Source organism: Phyllostomus discolor, chromosome 1, assembly GCF_004126475.2.
Source record: "Phyllostomus discolor isolate MPI-MPIP mPhyDis1 chromosome 1, mPhyDis1.pri.v3, whole genome shotgun sequence".
Lineage (NCBI taxonomy): Eukaryota > Metazoa > Chordata > Mammalia > Chiroptera > Phyllostomidae > Phyllostomus > Phyllostomus discolor.
In genome coordinates, this window is record NC_040903.2 from 177,876,921 (window position 1) to 177,901,070 (window position 24,150).

The 24,150-nt window shown below is 36.5% G+C and overlaps 1 protein-coding gene and 1 pseudogene across 3 annotated transcripts in view; one reads left to right on the forward strand and one right to left on the reverse strand.

Annotated features, from left to right (window-relative positions):
* Positions 1–24,150, forward strand: part of GLCE (glucuronic acid epimerase) — a 108,571-nt gene that overhangs the window by 54,017 nt on the left and 30,404 nt on the right. The window lies entirely within an intron of this gene.
* On the reverse strand, positions 785–3,559 carry LOC114491552 (annotated as a pseudogene).

The following is a 24,150-nucleotide window of genomic DNA, read 5'->3' on the forward strand; positions in this document are numbered from 1 at the left end:
AATATGTGTTCAATCTGTTGCTTTTCCTCTTCCCCTTCTGGTACCCCTATAATTCGGATGTTGGAATGTTTCAAGATGTCCTGGAGGTTCCTAAGCTTCTCCTCGTTTTTTTTGAATTCTTATTTCTTCATTCTTTCCTGTTTGGTTGTTTTTTTCTTCCTTCTGGTCCACTCTATTGTTTTGAGTCCCAGTTTCCTTCCCATCGCTATTGGTTCTCTGTGCATTTTCCTTCATGTCTTTTATGGTAACCTGCATTTTTCACCTAATTTGTGACCAAAATCAACCAATTCTGTGAGCTTCCTGGTCACCAGTGCTTTGAACTGTGCATCTGATAGGTTAGCTATATCTTGGTCACTCAAAAGGATGAGTTTTGGGGCACTGATTTGTTCTTCTGTTTGAGCCATTTTATTTATTATTTATTTATTTATTTTTGGTCTGGTCACTCCTGTTACATTGAGGGGTGGAGCCTTAGGTGTTCACCAGGGCTGGGCACCCCAGTCACTAGATTGTGACGTTGTATGTGAGGGCGGGGTCAAGAGGGAACAATGATGGTAGCTCCGTTCTCATGGGACCTCAGTCCCTTTCCTGGGATCCTTGGTTGCACGCTCTGCCCTGCTCCATAATCACCACCTCACTGGGTCTGCCAGCTGCCGCTTGGGTACTCAGGGTCCACCCACTGCGATCTTGTGTGCCCTAGATGCCTTATGCGCCCAATTCTCCCTGTTCTCTGCACCACGACCCGTGCCCAGCTGCTCGTCTCCACCCCTCCTACCGGTCTGGATGGTTACTCCTTGGAGACCATGTGGACCATAAGGTCCATCACCCTATTGCTGTAGCCAAATTCACTGTCATACCAGGAAAGAAGCTTGACATAGTGGTCACTGAGGGCAGTGTCATCCTCAGCATTGAAGGTAAAGGAATAGGTGTCACTGTTAAAGTCAGAGGAGACAACCTGGTCCACGGTATATCTCAAAATGTCCTTAAGGGGGCCATCTGATGTCTGCTTCATTACTCTCTCTTTTTTAAAAAATATTTTTAAAGATCTTTGTTTACTTATTTTTAGAAAGAGAAGGGAGAGAGAAAGAGAGGGAGAGAAACATCAATGTGTGGTTGCCCACTGAGGACATGGCCTGCAACCCAGGCATGTGCCCTGACTGGGAATCGAACCAGTGACCCTTTGGTTCGCAGGCTGGTGCTCAATACACTGAGCCACACCATTCAGGGCATTTACTCTCTTTGTTTTAATCCTCACCAAGGGACATGTCCATTGATTTTTTAGAAAGAGTAAAGAAAACAGAGTAACAGAGTCATTGATTGATACATATCCTGATGAGGGACCAAACCCACTACCTCAGTATGTGCCCTGATTAGGAATCAAACCCACAACCTTTTTGCGTATGGGACAATGCTATGACACACTGAGTCTCCCAACCAGGGCTTCACTACTTCCTTGATGTCATTGTATTTGGCAGCTTTCTCCAGGTGGTCAGATCCACAACCAGCACATTGGGAGTAGGGACATGGAAGGCCATGTCGGTGACCTTCCCATTCAGCTCCTGCCACCTGGAGAAGCTGAATGGGAAGCTTCTTGCCCACAGCCTTGGCAGCACCATTAGAAGCAGGGGTGATTTTCTGGGTAGCCCCTTGGCCATCATTCCACAGCTTCCCAGAGAGGTCATCCACACACAGTCTTCTGGGTGGCAGTGATGGCATGGACTATGGTCATGAGTCCCTCCACCATGCCAGAGTTGTCATGGATGACCTAGGCCAGGGGGTGATGCAGGAGGCATTGCTGGCAGTCTTGGGGGAGTTGTTATACTTGTCATGATTCATACTCATCACAAATATGGGGGCATCCACAGAAGAGGCAGAGATGATGACCCTCTTGGTTCTACCCTTCGGGGGAGACCCAGCTTTCTCCAAGGTGGTGGAGACACCAGTGGATCCACAACATATTCAGCACCAGCAACCCCCGTTTGATGTTGGTGGGATCTTGCTTCTGGAAGATGGAGATGGACTTTCCATTGATGAAAAGCTTCCTGTCCTCAGTCTTGACTGTGCCTTTGAACTTGCCATGAATAGGATCTTACTACAACATGTAGACCATGTAGTTGAGGTCAATGAAGGGGTCATTGATGGTGACAATATTCACTTTGCCAGAGTCAAAAGCAGTCCTGGTGTCCGAATGCCTAATATGGCCAAATCCATTCACTCTGACCTTCACCATCCTGTCTCAGGGTTGAGGCTGGCACTGCACAGGAAGACATGGCTGTGTGTTGAACAGAAGCAGCAGAGAGCCTTTGCATTAACTTTTTAATAGTCTAATTAAACTCTAGAAATGATACGTGGTATAACATTTGCAAAACAAACTCTTGTATAACTGCAAATAATGCTTTAAATTGTTTGTCAATAAACTCATTTTATGGTAGATCAATAGATTCCATTTGCACAGTGATTAGACCCTCTTTATCTTAATGGTATTTTATTCTGTAGTAATGATATACTGCCAAAATTGATGCTTACATGTATACTTGTTGGTTGGAAGAGTTTTTCATAACATTTTTGTTACATTAGTCATTTTATTGTACACTTAATTTATCTATAGGCCAGTTACTAGTTATTTAGTATTTATTTTTAGCATACTAAACCTCAAATTACTAAATATAAAAGTATTTCAAATATGACAAATTTGTATGGGAAATTGTTTCAGTATGTATAAGCAGTCAAACTATAGACTTTTTGTTTAAAAAATGCTAAATGTTAGTTGGCATTTGATAAAGAAAAAGTCCAGAATTCAAAATTTCAAAGCATTACATGAATCTATTTATTTATTTTCTAATTTATTTATTTATTTTGTCTTTGCAGGTTGATCAATAAGGGAAGTAAGTTGAAACAGAAAGTACAGCCTTAGAAATTAGTACAGTTGAGGTCTAATGTTGATGCAGCCAATACTAGCTGTGTGACTTTGGACAAGTCATTAAACTCTGGATTTTATTTTTTTGTCTCTAAATAAAATAATTGGACTGTGGTTTCCAAGTTTATTCCCAGTTCTATGATTCTTATGCCAAAAGTTACATCAGTAGTAAACCTGACGTAAAAGGTGCAGTTCTAGTTTTCTTTTCTGATTCTTAACCAATAAATAGGGATTGTTGTGGGGTTTTTGTTTGTTTTTATTTTTGGAATGGACAGCTCAACACAACTATGCTGGGGAATTTAAGTGCTTATAGTACTATATTTATACCTACACTAATACAGTACCTGTAAAAAAGTATGATTCTTGCCATTAGGAATGAAAGACTATAATATTAGCCAAATATTTTTAAAGCTTTCCCCCCAGGTAGGGAAAGGTTACATTATTTTGTTCTCTCTACGCTTGGCAGAGTCAGCCCTTAGTTCTGGAAATGCCTGCAATACATTAGGCATTTTTGCATCAGCTCTCATGGAATTCCCTGTTATTATAGACAAAATATATGTTCTTTGCTGCAAGATCAGCATTAATTGTATATGGCCTTAATACCAAATACTGTATTTTTTCTTTTTTTATTGTTGTTCAATTACAGTTGTCTCAATTATCCCCCCATTACTCTCCTCTGCCCTACCCACCCCCACTTCCCACATTTAATCCTAGCCCCCCCTCCCCCATTGTCTTTGTCCATGGGTCCTTTATATATGTTCTTTGAGGACCCTTCCCCTTTTTTCCACCAACACCCCATAATCCCCCTCCTTCCTCCCCTCTGGTCACTGTCAGTTTGTTCTTTATTTCAATGTTTCTGGTTCTATTTTGCTGGCTTGTTTATTTTGTTGATTAGGTTCCATTTGTAGGTGAGATCATGTGGTTAAATACCATATCTTGCCATGTATAATGCGCACCCACATTTTTTTGGCCCAAACTTTCAGGGGGGAACAATCATTTGTTTTAATTAATTAATTAACTAATTTATATTTAGATACTTGGGTTTTTTTTGCATTATAAAGGAATTTTAGCATTTATTTTTGAACATATTATGGTATAAGAAATTTTATGTAACAAATAATTACAAAACACAAGAACAGGTACAGGTATTTCAGGCACTACTCATGTATAATAAGCATCCTTATTTTTCACTCAAAAAACTGGGCAAAAACGGTGCTCATTATACTTGGCAAAATACGGTAATTTGTTAATAATGATTATAAGGTTTTGAGAGGCTGTTGTTTTACATCTTATTTTTAATACTACCCTATTTTTGAAGCCCATAGGTTTATGAGGAAACTGAGATGAAAAAAGTTAAATAAATGTCCTAAAGACACAGAGTTAATAAGTGATAGAGCCAGGATTCAAACCCAGAAGGAACAGTTAGAAGCCTACATCCTTAACTACTAATGTATATAGTTTCCCAAAGTTATGTGTGTGAAGTTTCAGATTTTTGTTCGACTGAGGTCCTGAATTCATCACAACTCACCTTCCTAAGTATGTGCATTCACACACACGCCTATTTCAATTCTTTGTTATTAGATATGGCAATTCGATTATCTTGTGATCCTAGCATTTTCTGTTGCTAAACTACGTATCTTTAGGTGAGTTGGAAAGAATTGGGTCTATGACACAAATATCACATTTGTTCCAAATTATTAACAATTTAGAACTATTTAATGAGTAATGAACATGATTTTGGCGAAGTTCCAAACACTGCTGAGTACTCTATTAAGATGAATAGACAATGCAAATGATACAGTTTTGTAAAGATTTCACAAACTTCCTGGTCTATATAAACCCAGCCTGTCACACAAATGTACAAATGCAGAAGGTAGAAAAATCTGAGGCACTATATAGCCACTCAGTCACTTTTTAAATGTAGCATTTTTACTTTGTCCATAGTGTTTATTGCAAAATAGCAGAGGAGTAATGATTGGAATCCTCCGAGTAATGCTAAATGACCAAGCAGAAAAGTTCATACTAAAATGAATTCTGACTTAGTGAAAATCAAAACACAGCTGCATGGAAACATTATAAGGACTTTATGTGAATATATATTTCTAATCTGTAAATTGAGACTTTTAATATAGATTTTATGCTTCAGCCAGAGTAAGGCTGCTAACTAGTATAATCTTGAGTAGATGTCAGTAGAAACATACACACACACAGAATTATCACCTAATTAAATCAATGGTGAATTAAATCAATGGTGATTGTTTAAATGTAATTTGAATTTGAGGCAGCGGACTATGTGTGAGCAAGAAATAAATTTGTTTGCTAAGTCACTAAGAGTGTGGGGAATATTTTTTTTATTGCCCCAAGCCTAGTCTGCCCCTGACTAGACTAATTTGTATGTTTTACAGTAAGGGAACGCAATTAATCATTAGAGATGACTCCTATTTATATAAAAGGATACTTGGAGAGAGAACATCAGTATTAGTGAAGCCCTATAATAACATCAGTCACTAGTCTTGAATATTATCTTCTCATTATACAGATGATACTAGAGTACGTATGTCAGAGAAAGCTTTGAAAGCACAGCATTCAGTAGAATGAACTATTAGATAACTTAGTAAGAGGCATCATCAATTAATTTTTTTTATATAACAGTCAAAAAAGGGGGATAATCTCTTCTGGGCAAAGGCTTTGGTCCAAATGTAAGCCCTACAAGAAGCATTCTTTTACAAAGAATGTAGAACACAGAAAATAAAAGTCAAAGCCAAAGTTAATGAAATAAAAAGCAGATCCTCAACAAAATCAGTACATTTAATAAAAATAATAAACCTCCATGGGAGGACAGATGAAGAAAAAATGGAAAAGGCATAAATTTTTAATTTCAGGAATGAAAAAAGGATATCTTAGATACTACAGACCTTAAAAAAAAGATGAGGATTTTTTAAATTACTTTGTCAATAGATTTGAAAATTTTGACAAATTTGAATGTAAAAATCTGAATAGTTCCATATTTATTAATGGAATGAATCTGTAATTTGGGACTTTTCCATGAAGAAGTTCCCATGCTCAGAGGGCTTCACAAATAAATACTTCCAAGAATTTTCAGAAGAAATAACATCAATATTACTAAAACTCTTTGAGACAATAAAAAGAGAGACACTTGCATAACCTTAACATCAACACTTGGTAAGGACATTAGAAGAGGAAAATTTTAGGTCCATTTCACTTGTGAACATAGATGAACAAATTCTAAAAATTTTAGCAAATCAAATCTAGGCAGAGACAGATATAGGTAGATGCCATGGGCAAGTTGCCCTTACTATAGGAGCACAAGTTTGGATTACCATTCAACGCACAGTCGATGTAACTGACCGAATTAATAGAAAAAGAGAAAGGGTAACATTATCTCAGTAGATTTTATCAACTAGAAGTATTTGATTTTAAAGTTATAGATCATCAGTCACTCTGGCCACACATCAGGTGCTCAATAGGCACATGTGGCCAGTGGCTACCATATACTACAAATCTAGAACATTTCCATCATCACAGAAAGTTCTATTGGACAATACAATAAGGAAGGAAGCATAATGATTAGGAAGAGAGGAATAAAATTGCAATTATTTACAAATGACGATTGTTACAAAAATTTTTTTAAAGTACAAACAATGGAATTAAAAGTACATTTAGCAAGGTTGCCAGATACATAATTGATATACAGATATCAATTTTAGTTTTGTATGCCCACAACAAACAAAAAATGAAATTTAAAAAGTGGTACCAGTCTATCAAAAACATCAAATACCCAAAATTAATCTAACAAAAGACCTCTGTACTAAACTTTTAAAAAAAGATTTTATTTATTTATTTTTAGAGAGAGAGGAAAGGAAGGAGAGAGGATGAAAAACATCAATGTGCAAGAGAAATATCTCGCTCGCCCCCAACCCTGGCATGTGCCCTGACTAAGAATCAAACTGGCAACTGTTCATTTTGCAAAGGTCTGTAGGACACACACTACCCACTGAATCACACCAGTCAGGGCTATACTAAACATTTTAAGACATTATTGAGAGAAATTAAAAAGGCAAATAGAAGAATATGTCAGTTCATGGATTAAAAGACTTAGTGTTATAAAGATGTCATTTCCATACAAATCCAATACAGTCTCAAACAAAATTCAATGCAGTCTCAAACAAAAGATTTGTTTGTTCCTCAAAATTGGCAAGCTGATTCTGAAATTATTATGGAAATGCAAATGGCCAAGAATAGCCAAGATAGTCTTGAAGAATGATAAAACCGGTGGATTTATACTATAAGATACCAAGACTTACTATAAAGCTACAGTAATAAAGAGAGCATGGTTCTGGCACAAGAAAAGACAAACCAGTGAAACAAAACAGGGCCAACAGATGCACATGTACATAGTTACTTGATTTATATCAAAGATAACACTATAGTGCAGAGAGGAAAGGATGTTCTTTTCAATGAATTGTGCTAGGTCAATTAGATATCCATGTGAAAAGAAAAGATAAATCTTGATCTCAACCTAAAACCGTATAAAGACATTAATTATAGATGAATTATAGATATGAAAAGTAAAATAATAAAGCTTCTGGAAGTAAATAGTGTCTTCATTACCCTGAGGTAGGCAAAAATTCTGAAACAGACTATGTAAAACATTAACAATAAAAGAAAAAATGATAAATTGGACCACATTAAAGTTAAGAAATGCTGTTCATTAACAGACACCATTAAGAATGAAAAAGCAAGCCAGAGTGAGGAAAAGATATTTGCATTTGCATTACATATACCTGACAAAGAACTCAGCCAGAATATATAAAAAATTCCTACTCAGCAATAAGGAAGACAGACAACCCAAGAGAAAAATGAGCAATACATTTAAATGGTCATTTCCCAAAAGATATTTAAAAAGCAAACATAGCCCTGGCTGGTGTGGCTCAGTGGATTGAGTGCCGGCCTGTGAACCAAAGGGTCACTGGTTCAATTCCCAGTCAGGGCACATGCCTGGGTTGTGGGCCAGGTCCCCAGGAGGGGGCATGTGAGAGGCAACCACACATTGATGTTTCTCTCCCTCTTTTTCTCCCTCCTCCTCTCTCTAAAAATCAATTCATAAAATCTTTTGGTGTTTTAGTCATCTGCAAAGTATAGAGTAAACCCATGATGAGATACCACATGATGTTAAAATTCTAGTTTTTGGTGTATGGAGGTGGGCAATAGGAGGTTTACAGTTGTTTATATGGAAAAAGACATGCAGGTTATGATTATTACAAATAGCTTTACTAACTCAAAAGAATGTCATAATGGCACAGGAAATCTACTTTTGCCCACCCCATATATCCATCAGAAATGCAAACATCTGTTTACTAAAACGCATGTATGAATGTTCACAGAGCAATATTCATCTATCCCCAAACTGAAAACAATCCAAAATGTTCCACAATAGCAAATTGGGTAACTAAATAGTTATGTATTTATATATACAATGCAGTCCCATGCAGCAATGCGAATAAATGAATTGTTGCAGTACACAACCACACAGATGAATCTCAGGAGCATACTGTTCATGGAAAAAGCCAGTCACAAAAAAGTACCCATTGTATGATTCCAGTTATATGAAGTTTAAAAACAGGCAAAACCAATTTATTGTGTTAAAGTCAGGAGAGTTGGTCCTGTGTGGGAAGGGTTTTGACAGAGAAATAGCATGAATTGCTCTTGTGTGGCTGATTAAGGAAGTTCTGTTCTACTGATAGTTTGCTATAAGCATTTAATAAAATTGGGGGGCAGGGAGTCAGGTGGTATATTTTCTCAAAAGTTTCTATTAGATAAAACTTATTGTGAAATGGTGTGATTTTTCTCTCTTTTTCTGTTATTTTGAATTACGAATGTAAAACCAACTCTGTGTTCTTCGTAGTGTTGATCTGGGCACTGGTTACTCAGGTGTATTCACTTTGTGAAAATTAGTACATGTGCTGCCGAAGTGAGCACTACTTTGTGAAAATTAATCATGTGTACACTATGTATATTATACTGTGATAAAAATGTTTATTTAAATTTCTTAATTTAAAAGAATTAAAAGGATAGTTGGAGGGTTAGCTAAAAATTTACATGTTCAGTTTATAGAACAAGAAGATATAAAGGCAATTTTACATTTCCACAGAAGAGTATCTTCAGTCACGCTTGACTTAGAATGAGCTCAATAGAAGAATAAGATTTTATGAGATAGTTTAATAATTAACCCTTGCTCCTATGAAGTCAGCTACAAATACAGTAAGGCTTTTTAAGTTGGGGCAAAACAATGGCATCATAATTAAATGGAACTTATTAATGGTAAGAATTGACTCTCAACTTTACTTGTTTTCCTAATTGTGGATTTTCAGACTTTGATAAAAGTCAGTCTAGGATAATGATCTCTGAGAGAAGAGAAACAAATGAGGTGAGCCCACAGTGTTTCCAAGCCCTAGTGCAAGGAGAGAGAACATAAATATAGTCCAGCAGTCTCACAGGATTTAGTCTGGGGTTCACAGATGAGAAAGAAGCTAAAACTTGAGGGCACAAGTTGGGGAAGGACAGAGCTGCACAAAAGGAGAGCTCCAGAGACCTGCAGAGGGCCCCCTCAAGTCCTTGCCTCAGGATCAGTCTCTGCATACACACGAAGTAACTACTCTACACTAGGAAAAGAACCACTGGAAGGAGTAGGAAGACAAGTCTTTAAAGCAGCGATCCCCCACCTTTTTGGCACCGGGGATGTTTCATGGAAGACAATTTTTCCACAGACCATGGGTGGGGAGGATGGCTGTATAGCCTGCCACTAGATGCAGCTTAATTGTCACTTACCACTCACTGGTGGGGTTTTGCTATAAGTCTGTAAGCAATTGATTTATTATAGTCTTTATGCAGTCAAATCTCTCTGCTAATGACAATCTGTACTTGCAACTGCACCCCCAGCACTAGCATCGTCACCTCAGCTCCACCTCAGATCATCAGGCATTAGATGCTCATGAGGAGCATGCAACCTAGATCCCTCGAGTGCACAGTTCATAGTAGGGTGCACACTCCTATGAGAATCTAATGCTGCTGCTGTGAGAGATGAGGAGTGGCTATAAATACAGATGAAGCTTTGTTAGTTCGCCCATTCACCCTTTACTGTCCAGCCCAGTCTGTGGGGTGGGGGAGGGTGGGGTTGGAGACCCCTGTCATAGAGATCACAGAGAATAAGGTGACCTCACCAACCAAAATGGAAAGACCTTCTAGTGGACAGGCATTGGATAAAGTCTTACGTAGGATATTGATGAAAAGCAGTGATTTTCAATCTTTTTCATTGCATGGCACACATTACTGATTACTAAAATTCTGTGGCACACCAAAAAAATATATATTTTTGTCAGTCTGACCCCAAAAATAGCCACAATATTGATTTACAAAAAAATAATAGTAATTACCTACCCATTTTGCTCCAAAGTGACTTTTTAAATGTTTATTTTTATTTATTTTAGAGAGTGAGAAAAAACATTGATTTGCTGTTCCACTTATTTATGCATTCATTAATTGATTCTTATATGTGCCACGACCAAGGATCATACCTGCAACCTTGGTGTATCAGGATGATGGTCTAACTAACTGAGCTACCCAGCCAGAGTCCAAAGTGACTTTTTAAACAATCTGGTCCCTATACTTGCAAATAACTATTTCTGGTACCAAGATTTAACCAATTAGATGCAACCTTATTATGCAGGATGACCAATAAGATGCAGCTCTGTTATATGACCTATATATTTATGGTTCAAGACAGGGCATTCACACTGGACAGCTATTTGTTGTGTTGGCTGTTGTCATTTTTTTATTTGACAGTCGAAGGGAAAAGAGGTCAGTACACCTGACTAAATAGTCAGATATGGCATGTTTTAATAGTTCTTGCAGCATACCAGTTGAAAATCGCTGCCCTAGACTAAAAGCTACTCTGGTCCCACCTAACAAAGTTTATAAGTAAGCCTTGAAATGATCAAACTGTTGCCAGGTAACCTAACTACACCCAGAACAAAACTCAGAAACACTTAAAGGGGTACAAAAAAATTCATACCATATGATCCAGCAGTCACACGTAGGTATTTGTTCAAAATAATTATGGTCAGATCTTGAGGAGATACTTGCAGTTCTCTGTCCATTGAAGCATTATTCACAATAGGTGTGGAAGCAATGTAAGTGAATAAAGAAAATGTGATATATACATATAATGAAAAAGAAGGACTTCTGTCATGCAACAACATGGATGAAGTTTGAGGACCTTATACTAAGTAAAATAAGTTAGTCACAAAAGGAACCAATACTGCATGATTCCACTTATGAGGTATCTCAAGTAGTCAAAATTATGGAAGCAGAAAGCACAGTGGTTGCTAGGTGCTAGGAGGGAGGAATGAGTTGTTGTTTCATGGGTATAAAGTTTCAACTATAAAAGATGAAATAGTTCTAGAGATCTGTATAACATTGTGCTTACAGTTAATAGCAATGTGCTATATACTTAAAATTTTGCAAAAGATAAATAAATTATACAAATTTATTTGTCCACTCACATTTTTTATAAATGGCATTTTGTGCTTTTTAAAAAATACACAATATTAAAAAATTAAAAATTAAAGATGGAGGCATAGGTAGACACACTGCACCTCCTCCTACCAAAAGAAGGACAACAACAAATTTAAAACAGAAACAACCAAAACTGCCAGAAAATCGAACTGTATGGAAGTCTGACAACCTAGTAGTTAAAAAAGAAACATTCATCCAGGCTGGTGGGAGGGGCAGAGACCCAGGCAGCAATGAAGGTTGCATTATGTGAAATAAAGAAAAATCTACAGGGAACCAACAGTGACAGGAAGGAAACCAGGACTCATACCAATGGTTTGGAGCAGAAGGAAGAAAGAAACATTCCACCAGAACAAAATTAAGAAACAAGAATTCAAAAAATGAGGAGAGGCTTAGGAACCTCCAGGACATCTTTAAACATTCCAACATCCAAATCATAGGGGTGCCGGAAGAAGAAGAGGAAGAGCAAGAAATTGGACACTTATTTGAACAAATAATTAAGGAGAACTTCCCCAATCTGGCAAAGGAAATAGACTTTCAGAAAGTCCAGGAAGCTTACAGAGTCCCAAAAAAGTTGGACCCAAGGAGGAACACACCAAGATACATCATAGTTACATTTTGCAAGATTAAAAATAAGGAGAGAATCTTAAAAGCAGCAATAGAAAAGGAGAGAGTTACCTACAAAGGAGTTCCCATAAGACTATCAGCTGATTTCTCAAAAGAAACCTTGCAGACAAGAAGGGGCTGGAAAGAAGTATTCCAAGTCGTGAAAGGCAAGGACCTACATCTAAAATTACTCTATCCAGCAAAACTATAATTTAGAATGGAAGGACAGATAAAGTGCTTCCCAGATAAGGTCAAGTTAAAGGAGTTCATCATCACCAAGCCCTTATGATATGAAATGTTAAAGGGATTTATCTAAGAAAAAGAAGATCAAAACTATGACCAGTAAAATGACAACAAATTCACAGCTATTAACAGCCAAGCAAACAACTAGAACAGGAACAAAACCACAGAAATGGAGATCACATGTAGGGTTATCAGCAAGGGAGTGGGAGAGGAAGAGAGGGGGAAAAGATGCAGAGAATAAGTACCATAAATGGTAAGTAGAAAGTAGACAGGAGGAGGTTAAGAATAGTACAGGAAATGTAGAAACCGAAGAACTTGACAATGACGGCCCATGGACATAAACTAAAAAGGAAAAGGGGGATGTCGATGGGAGGGGGTGTGCAGGGCGGAGGAGAATAAAGTGGGGGAAATGGGACAACTGTAAGCACTTAATCAATAAAATATATTTTAAAAAATTAAAATTAAAAAATTTGCAATATATTTGTATAGTGAAACTTAAGCACAAAAGATAAATGCATATCCATAACAAATCTGAAAAAAGTATCCAGTACCCAACAATGAAAAATTCTTAAATGTTTTGCATCCTAAAACTCACCAACATGCAAGGAAGCAGGAAAATATGACCCATCATCAGCCAATAGAGAGAAAGACATGATACATATGATTGAATTAGCAGACGAGCATTAAGGTAGCAATTGCAAATATACTGCATGTGTTCAGGAGGGTAGAGGAATACATAACATGCCAAGGAGCGAAATGGAAGTTATTTTTTTTAAAAAAAGACCCAATTAGAACTTTTAGCAATGAAAAATATGATATCCCAAATGGAAAATTCAGCAAATAAGATGAATAGATTAGATATTAAAGGAGAAAAAGATTAGTTAAAGCCTGAAGACAGCAATTAGCAACTATCTAAAAAGAAGCACCAAGAGAAAAAGTGCTTGGAAAAAATACATCAGGGAGTCATGAGACACTATTATGCAGTTTACACAAGATAAACAAGTTTCAGAAGAAGACAAGAATACAGAAAAAATATTTTAAGAAATAGTAGACAAAGATTTACCAAGTTTGATGAAAACTATAAACCCTCAGATTACAGAATTTCACAAATCTCCAAGTAGAGAAACAGGGCAAAATCATCAAATTGTAGAAACCAAATGACAAAAATCTTGAAAATTGTCTTAAAAGCAGCCAGAGGAAAAAAGTACCACCTTAAATAACAGATGAACAGATATATAAAAATTCATGCAGGCTTCTTGTCAGAAACTATGCATGTCAGAAGACAATAAAGTAACATTCTTAAAATACTGGAAGAAGAAGAAAAAAAAAACAGCCTAGAACTCTGTCCTGGACAAGAAGAAAGATCTTTCCAAAATGAAGGCAAAATAAAAACATTTTGGATAAAAATGCTCATAGAATTTGTCAACAACAAGCCTGCACTACAAGAAATGTTAAAAGTAGTTCTTCAGGCAGAAAGAAAGTGGTACTAGATAGAAATTTGCATCTACAAAAAGAAACGAAGAACACTGGAAACAGTAAATATATGGGTAGATATAAATGCCATTTTCCCTTCATTTAAGGTTTTTTCCTCAAGAATTGCTTAGAACAAGAATAAAAATATACGTGTCTATAACATAAGTGAAGTAAAATAAATAAAAAGGTATAACTAATGTCAGTGGTGGAGATAAAATGGAATCATAAAAAATACTAATGGTAAGGAGAAAGAAAAACAAAACAAAGAAAAGATGGTATAAATAGACAAATAGAGATTTAAATCCAACCACGTCAATAATCACATTAAATTGTAAATGTTCTAAATACCCTAGTTAAAAGAGATTGTCTGATTAGATGTTTTTTTTAAGATTTTTTTAATTTTTATTTTTAGAAAGGGAAGGGAGGGAGAAAGAGAGACGCATCAATGTGCGGTTGCGGGGGGTCATGGCCCGCAACCCAGGCATGTACCCTGACTGGGAATTGAACCTGCGACACTTTGGTTCACAGCCCACGCTCAGTCCACTGAGCTACGCCAGCCAGGTTTTGATTAGATGTTTTTTAAAAAGAAAGATTCAATTATATACTGTGTATGAAAGAACACACTTTGAATATAAATATACAGGTTAAAAGTAAATAGACGAGAAATTATATACAGTGTAGACACTACTCAAAAGAAAGCTGGAGTTCCTATATTAATATCAGAAATGTGGATGTCAGAGAGAGAAATACGAGATATTCCATAATGGGTGGGCATCTAATAACAGAGCTTTAAAAATAGATGAAGGAAAACTAGTAGAACTGAAAGGAGAAATAGATAAATACACAATTATAGTTGGAAACTATATTTTAGTTTTAATGTTTTTCCTCTAATTAGTATTTGCTATCTCATTAGCCAAAAGATTATGCCTGCCAAATCTGATTATAGAAGTAGTATTGAAGGTAAAGATTCTATATAAGTATTACAAGAAGGTCAGTTAAAATAGTAAATATTGGGGCTTACTAATTGCTAGGTGTATTAATTTCTATTGCTGTTGTAACAAATTACCACAAAGTTAGTGGCTTAAAACACACAAATTCACTATCTTACAGTTCTGAAAGTCAGAAGTCCAAAATGGGTTTCACTGGCTGCATCTCCTTACAGGGAAGATGTAACTCAGTGCTTAGGAGAGCAAAGTGGAATTTGAAGTGGGAATTATATTCATGGGAATTTATTCAAATGTATTCCAGGAATAATTAGACCATTACATGAAAGAAAAACAAAGCTGCATTACCCTAGTTATTTTGAGAGGGGGTAAATAATCCATTTATACATGGTTTCTCCCCCTAAGGAATTTATTTTCTGATATAAATGCAACAGCAAGGGAGTATAAGAGATTCATCCTTGGAGAGTTGCAAGGTTTAGATTAGTCTAAAATCCTCAAACTAATTGCAAGTGTTTCTGTTTGAGTGGAAGATGTGCTGTATGGGGAGAGCAGCAACTGGAAGAAATGAGGCAAAGAATATACAAATGAGAAATAATTTTCTAGTTGTAAAGAAATAACTTATTTGACATTATTAAAGATGATACAATATCTGTATTTGGGCATTTTAGGGTAATTTCTCATTTTTCTGGAAAAGTTGTAGGGAGGTATACTGGCTTAGAATTTGATGAGTCATCTTAAGGTATTCCTTCCAGAAAAATATGTTCAGGTTGGGCATATTTAACTTTAGGGTGCTCTGTAACCTCCAAGAGTTGCAGGTCTAAAGTATATGAAAAAGATGTGGAATGTTCCATATGACCCCCAAAAGTCTTGAAACCACCAACTTCCCTATGACCTGCTTGTTTTTAGCCTATAAATAAACAACTCTTGTTTCTGCATTCAGGCTATGTGAACTTACACCAAGGAACTGCTAGAAGAATTTAATTTCAGTCAAGAAATAAACACCAGTAACACACTTGAATGCCCTCCTTCCCTACCTCAAGCAGTAGTAAGGGAGTAGAAAACAATTGTGCCATGCCTTCAAATGCAATGTATAATATTAAACTTCTTTTTAAATTCATTCTACTTCCTAGAGATGCAGTTTTGGTACTAAGAAAGAAAGATGATCTCTATCCTTCTTACAAGTTTGCATCATAGAGCATAAGGGAAGCTCAGTTAGTAACCTAGATTCCTGTTGCATTGTTCGGAGCTCCTAGCTGCTTTGTAGTTGGCTTAATAGGGAAGGGAGGATTTGTGTATCATCTTAATTTTTTATTCCTTAATCAATATTTTCCACAGTTCAAAGCCTAAAGCTTATAAGATGTGAGATAATACTTTTAAATTCTATTTTGAAGGAGCAATTTTTAAAACACATGAAGCAGTGGTGAGGCTTGTTGCATAAAGAAAATATATATCTATATGTGGATATAAATATATGGAACATACATGATACATACATACAGTTATGGAGAAAAGGATTTCAATTTGGGGAGAAAAACAGAAGATATAATTTTCTCTTTGCCAAATATTTATAATTCAAATCTCACCTTTGTAAATAATACCAATGCCAAGATCTGAGACTGTTTATGTGTCAGTGAAAACTTATTTTCAACCCTTAGAACATATACAGAAATATATTTCTGTGTACATTAAGAAATACTATTTTAGATAAATTTCATCTCTATTTCAGTCACCTTATTAATTTAGGTAAATGGAATTTGTGTTGTAATTTACATTTGTCTCCAATTTAAAAACCAGCAGAAAGTATCTGTACCCTCTCTGCTCAGCATGCAGTGAGATCTTAAGTAGGAGTTAAATGAAAGTTCCTACAGTGCTGAAGTTAGTTCAGTTTGGTAACCTTCCTATTTGCTTAGGAAATTGTACATCTGGGAATCTTAGCCTAAATCTTACTTAATTTACATTTATTCATGGTAAAATTTATGTTCCATACCAATATATCATTCTGTGGAAAGGCAGATTGTATGTGTTTCTCGGTTGCTGTTCTTATCGACTTTTATGACACAATAAAAATTACCGAAGCTTAGAGAAAGGTGTTCTTTTCAGGGGTGGAGAGATGTACTTCTCTCTTTTTTCAGATTGCCTGTTTGGAAAATGTTAATATACCATATGGGGGGAGACTCCAAAAAACCCAGAATTTATTTATAAAAATGTGTGTGTTTATTCTTACATATTTAAACTTCACTCACCTTCAAAGACGCAATAATGTTTTTTCCACTGCTTAAAACAGTTCTTGAACTCATTGATTTTGATGCCTTTTAGTGCTTCTGCTGTTTTTTGTTTCACCTCTTCCATATGGGCAAAATGTTTCCCTTTGAAGACATTTTTTTAATCCAGGGAAACAACAATGAAAAAGTTGCTTGGGGTGAGATCAAGTGAATAGAGAGGGTGGGGCACAGGGGTCGAGCTATTTTGGTTGAAAACTGCTGAACACTCATGCCATTTAGTTAGGTATGTTTGTAAATCACCTAGCATGAGATGGGCAAATGCAAAGCTGAACACAGCCTCTCACAACAACACCAGCTGGTGCACTGATACAGATGGGTTCCTAGAACACTCACCTAGTTGGGGAAGCCTGTACTACAAGGGACAGGTCCTTTAGAAGATAATTCCAGTTTTTTGGAGGGGCCCACACCCCTCATATAATAGATAAGTAGCAAATAATACAGGAGTGGAGCACAAAAGTAGGTTTACAGTTGTTTGTATGGAAAATAATACAATAATGAATAATAATGCAAGGATAAACTCTGTGTTTCCTACTTGCAACTCTGCACCTACTCACAACTGTGAACCTACTTTTGCCCACCCCTGTATGTTGATTAAATTAACTGATATAGATGATTACTCCTTTATTGACTTAAAAAAAGAGAGACATCACTTCATCTGTAGACATTTTCTTTTGTTTCCCTGCTATGTGGTGGGAACCAAATTAAATGTTCATTTAATTTCACAACTGCTTTATGAAGTAGAAGGTCTTTTCTCAGCTTTACAGATGAGAAATCAAGATTTGGAAAGGTTACCTGACTTTTCCAAGATTGTCTAGCTTACCAGTATTCCAATTTAGGTCTCTTAGACTCAAGAGCTCAGGTTTTTTTCCAAAATATAGTATCTCCTTTTATTTGACCAGTGTTATTAGTTTCTTCTGTATTTTCATAGCCTTTATTACTCAAAATAAAACCAATAGAAAAACATGTATTCTTGACTAATTTTACAAGCTGTTTTAAAAGTCAAGTTTATTGAGGTATAATTTACATATGATAAAGTGCACTTCTTTTAAAGTATACAGTTAGATGAGTTTTAACCGACATACACAGTCATGTAGCCTGCACCACAGCAATCAAAATCTGGAACATTTTCATTACTCTCCCCACCCGATGTTCCTCATGCCCCTTTATAGTCAGTCCTTTCCTGCCACCACTGATCTAACTTTTATCCCTATAGTTTCGCTTTTTCTAGAATGTCTCATAAATGGAATCATGTGTTAAGTAACTTTTTATGTCTGAATTCTCAGCAAAATTCTTTTAGGATTCATTCATGTTGCTGCAGATGTCTGGTATCAGTTTATTGCTGAGTTGTATTTCATTGTATGAATGAACCACAGTTTATTTATCTAGTCACCAGTTGATGGACACTTTTTTCCCTCCAGTTTGGGATTATTTTGAATAAACTATAAACATTAATGTTTATAACCTATTGAGTTTTAGAATTTCTGGGTTAGTATGGCATTCTCTTGATTGACTAGATCACAGATCCCTTAGTCTTAGATAATCTAAAACAAGACTCCTTGCTAAGGGCTCTGAGCTCTGTTAGAAATTGGGGATGAAAAACATGTTGACTGTTTTCAAAATTTAGAGGTACTGCATTAATATCCACTGAGCAGTTATGAGAATTATATGTGATTATATTAATAAGGACTCAGAACCGGTAGTCTCTAACTTTCCTTTTTACAAAGGTCCCTTTTTCTGTCTCGTGCCCTGCTATTCTGTTAACTGTTATTAAGAGAAATCTAAAATGTGGGTGCTAACCTTATCTTTTCTTAATTGTAAAAGATTATATAGTATCAGAAGATTGGTATATTAGATTTTTCTTTTTATCATAAACATTAGAAAAACAGTAAGTCAGCCAGCAAATAGGCTTCACAGTGTAGTCCAACAACCTGACAGTGTTCTCACATGAGTCCTATTAGCACATTCTCTCAGTTATTTTTTTCCAATGTGATGCTTTCTGCACTGCTTTGTGAAGTAGCTCACAACAGCATTTACTACTTCTGTGTCAAAATTAGCCTAGTAACTAACTTCTCACATTTAAAAATCAGCACTTATTTCTTCCACATACATCTTCTGCATGGCCAAGACTGTATCTTTATGCCTTATGATTGTTTAAATTACTATAAGCAAGCAACTTGATGGACCTTTCCCCTTCTGTCATTCCTGTTTTGCAGGATTGCACCAAATGTGATAAAACATTATCAGCAGCCATTTTGTAGAACTTCGTAGGATAGTTCTGCCAATTTGTATTGTAAATTCCCCTGTCCGTGAGTCATGCAGAGTAAACACATCATTAGTTTTTCCTTCTCCTGACTTTCCTAATGAGGGAAGATATCTCACACCGCTGGAGAGGCCTTGAACTCCTTTCTGAACTGATTTATTTACATAGCATATGCTTAGTTTGACACATTGCTTAGAAGAAGCAGAAACCTTTTTTAGTTAAGTACTATCCAATACTTCAAAGAACATTTTAGATACACTGTAATTGTTTAGCTTTTTTGGATACAAAGCTGCTCTTTAAAAAACATTCCTGTCCTAGTTCTTTACATTACTGCTTTCAGTGTGAGAGGGAATTAAGCTGAATATATTTGGAAGCTCTTTTCAGAAACAAATTTTAGTTTCAGGAGTTGCTGTATAATGCTAGCAGTTTAAGATGTCTGCACAAACCTAGGGCAAATCATTGTGCTCTGGTCTAGTTGGTGAGAAAGTAAACGGTGACTCGGAGACAGATAATATGCTATTGTGGTCTGATATAAAAAAGCCTACACTTTGAAGCCAGGTAAATCTAGGTTTAAATCCCAGTGTGTGCTTGCTAATATTTTTTTTTCCAGCAATGTTAAAACTACTCAGGTTTTCAACTACGCTTGTTATAAGAGCTCCTTCTTGGGGCTAGATTTCAGTGACTGAAAGTATGTATAGCACCTGGTATATGGTAAAACTACCCATTAAATGTTTCCTTTCCCTGTAACCTTTCCTCCTACCCCCACCAAAAAAAAAAAAAGTTATCATTCAAATGTGATTAGATCGTTTTTTAAAAACCTAAATATGTCTCATGCAAGTTTGAGGGTAGATAAAGAAAATAGGGTCGACCTACCCATGGAATGCTGGGGATGATTTTTCAGCACAAGCTCTGGACTATGGAAAGACTAGGTTGCCATATTAGGTAGCACAAGCCAGTAGATTGGTTTGAAAATATACATGACTGTATACACTGTGACTAGACACATACCTTCAGTATGCCTGAATAAGGCACATTCCAATTTAATATTTGAGGAGTACCTACAGTGGATAAGACATTGTATTGAGAGATGATTTGCTATTATGCCCTCCATCTCTCCTCTGCGCTACAATACAAACATACTGAGGCTTCAGCTGCTTTCCTGACCACAGTGTGATGTAAAAGGATGGAAGAGGTCTAGATCCTTGATGATATAGGTATATATTAGGTCCAGACTGCCTACTATTTTTGAGTTTTGTCAACTGAAAGTGTTGTTGACAATACAACAGCAACAGGAGTCCCCAGTTTGAAGTACAGTGAAGGAAGAGAAGAGAAACTTTATCTAGTACAAATATTTCAGTTGTGATGCAGCTAAGCTGTGGGACAGCACGTCTGTGAGATAGTTCAACAGCAGTGTAGCATGGTTTAGAACAGCAAGCTGTCAAACAGCTCCGTCCAGGAGGTCCAGGTGTTACAGCTCCAGCTCTGAAGTTACAGCTCCACCTGGGGAAACACAGTCTTTGGTGGAAGGACTGCACTTAGAGTGCATTCCCACAAGGCAGAAGTAGCTTGCTTACATAGATAGTAGTGCCAGTCCCAAGGTCTGATTGGTTTGTTCTTGTACAAATGAGGGCTCCAAATCCTCTCAGTTTGATTGATCCAAAAAGCACTGTCCTAATTGGTCAGAGCAGAGCTGCTCTGATTAGTTGGTAAGGATGCAAATGAAGATATAGTTGCACAGCTCCCATTGGACAGGGAAAGTCTCAGTCCTATTGGTTGAAATATGATCCTAGGAGCTCTCTTATAAGGGTTGTCTCAGAAAGCAGTTACACAATGCAGGAGGCTTGACAGCCCAGTCTGTGGCTCTTCTCTGAAATGCAGCATGTGTGAGAGACCTCTGTAAACAATGGCTTTTACTCTCTGATTATGAATTTGAGTTTAGTTAACCAGGAGTCCTTCTTGGCAGGTACATTCTTCTCAGGGTCAACAGTTTCTTTTACTTTTGTGAAAAATGACAATGGCTAGAATATGTAAGGATTTTTCTTTTCTGGTGTTCGCTAGTAGCAGCAGAACCTAATCCTAACAGATTCAGACAGCAATTTGAGTATAGGCATTTGACTCCATGTAACTCCACCCCTAGTCACTATTGGAATGACTAATATATCTAAAAATGGTACACTTCACTGAAAGATGGAAAGGTAGTATTTATCTACCTAAAATACAGAAATGTCAAGAAATTTCTATTAGAAATCTAGATACTCTATTGAAAGTAACTAGAACTCTTTGAAGAGTGGCCATTTCAGATCTTTGGCAGGAGTATGCATTATGAACTTGGGGTATCATGTCATACAAGAAAGCAGTAAAGCTATCAGAAACTGCTTAAGTTGTTTCAAAAGGACTTAGGAGCCAACTTGAAGAGTTTGCATTGATGAAAGATGGGATAATTTGAGCATCAAGAAGTAATAACTGCAATGGATATGTTTAGAATTTGTGGGTTCATATACTACTAAAATGTATTGCTCATTTTTGGATGTTTTTAGAGGGCTAATTCATTATTTTTAAAATCAATAAGTAAAAAGAAAGATTCAACCACTAATTCTGCATTTCCTATACAAACTATATACCTCAAAATAACCAAACAAATGGTAAAGGCAAGATTTTCTTGCAGAAGTATTTCAGCTAATATATTAAGATGGACTGATAGAATTAGAAGAGCATTATTTTGTTATGCCTGAAACAATGATCAGTGATAGCTAAAACTATTAGATGGACTGCTAATGAAGAACTTTATAATGGCCGGATTAGGCTAACAACACCTGAATGTGCAGATTAATCCTAGCATAACAAAAAGAAAAACTCAGACATTATATACTTCCTGATGAAAGTTCATACCTCTGCCTTAAAGTATTGTGCTGAAAAATCAGACCCCCAAAATCAAGCTGTAGATCCAGCAGCTGTTTTACAGAAAATACTCAGAATGGAATCTGAGATAAGACTCTGCATGCCGCCACTAAAAAAGAAGAATGTGGCACTCAATACAGGGCAAAAGCTTCCTCTTGATACTGTCACATAAGAAACATCCAAACCTGTAGAGAATTTTTATGAATTTATTTGAGCCAAACTGATAGCAATTAGCAGAAAGCAACATCTCAACAGATTCAGAAAATGCTCTGGAGTATGGCAGTTTTGCAGCTTATTTTATACATTAGAATAAAAGGAAATGTAAGGAGGGTTACATAAAATCCATTGATGGTCAATTCAGGGGGCAGGAGAAAGCAAAGTGGGGAAATTCTAGGATTAGATAAAAAGTAAAGTAGAGACACATACTTTTATATTGGTGGGTACAGGATAGTAAATATCATTTATAGCCCACAGAGATGGTTTATGGGGGACAAGATAATGGGTTTCTGTGGTCTCCTGCTCCGGTGCAGAAGCTGTGCCCTAAGGGGTCTGGCAAAGGGGATCACTCTGACACTTCAAAGGTATGTTCTTAGATGTAAAAAGACTGTAGATGAGCTAGCTTAAGGTAAAGATCGTCAAGGAAGCTATAGCCCTAGGAGGTGACTACCACCATAATTGCTTTTAGTTAGGCATTTTATATTTAGGCCATCCGAAGTGATTTATTTCAGTCTCTGAGTTTGTAAGGCCCACCATGCAGGCCTCCCTTGAGCTTGTCAGGTTTAGCACATGGCCCCTTTTTTGTCCACAATACTAAAGATCACTTTTTTTTTTTAAGATTTTATTTATTTATTTTTAGGGAGGGAAGGGAGGGAGATAGAGATAGAGACAGAGAGAGAGATAGAGAGAAACATCAATGTGGGGTTGCTGGGGGTTATGGCCTGCAACCCAGGAATGTACCCTGGCTGGGAATCGAACCTGGGACACTTTGGTTCCCAGCCCGCGCTCAATCCACTGAGCTACACCAGCCAGGGCTTAAAGATCACTTTTAATAACTAAAAGTCTTTGGAAGTTTTTTAAAATACTTGCAAATTTCAAAAGTTGTGGAGTCTTTGGAGTAAAACATGGAAAATGAGTTTATAAGACAGTAGACTAAGATGAAAGGGGACTAGCTAATTGATTGGGAAACACATATTAAAAGGATATTGGATAATATAAGAAACCCTTGCCCTGGCTGGTGTGGCTCAGTGGATTGAGTGCTGGCTTGTGAACCAAAGGGTCACTGGTTCAGTTCCCAGTCAGGGCACGTGCCTGGGTTGCATTGTGGGTTGGGTCCCCAGTGGGAGGCGTGCAGGAGGCAGCTACACATTGATGTTTCTCTTACTTTCTTTCTCCCTCGCTTTCCCTCCCTCTAAAAATAAATAAATGAATAAATGAATAAATACATAATAAAGTATTAAAAAAAGAAATTGTAGGTTGAAAACTAAAAATGCAGTATCCAAATAAGAAACAATAGAATAGTAACAAGATATGCAGTATCCAAATTAAATTGTACAGCAGAAACAATAGAGAGCAGATAAGAAACTTAAGAAGATTGATTCTGTGATATGAAATACGAATTTAAGAATCTCTACCAGAATGCAAAGGAATAGGAGAAAAGAGATGGAAAAAAGAAAATATGAAGAAAAAGATGACAGACATAAATAAAAGGTAAAATAAAAGAGATCCAACATAGAGATAATTGATACTTTGTAAGAGACTAGAATAAACTGAACAGCAGCAACTGTTAAACACACCCTAGGAAAAACATTTTCCTGAGTAGAAGGATGACCCTAGTCTACAATTCAAACAATTGTTTCCAAATACCAGGAAATTTTAATAAAAAGAAACAACTAAGCCTACTATGGTGAAACTTTGTACTTCTTGTCAGAAATAATCAGG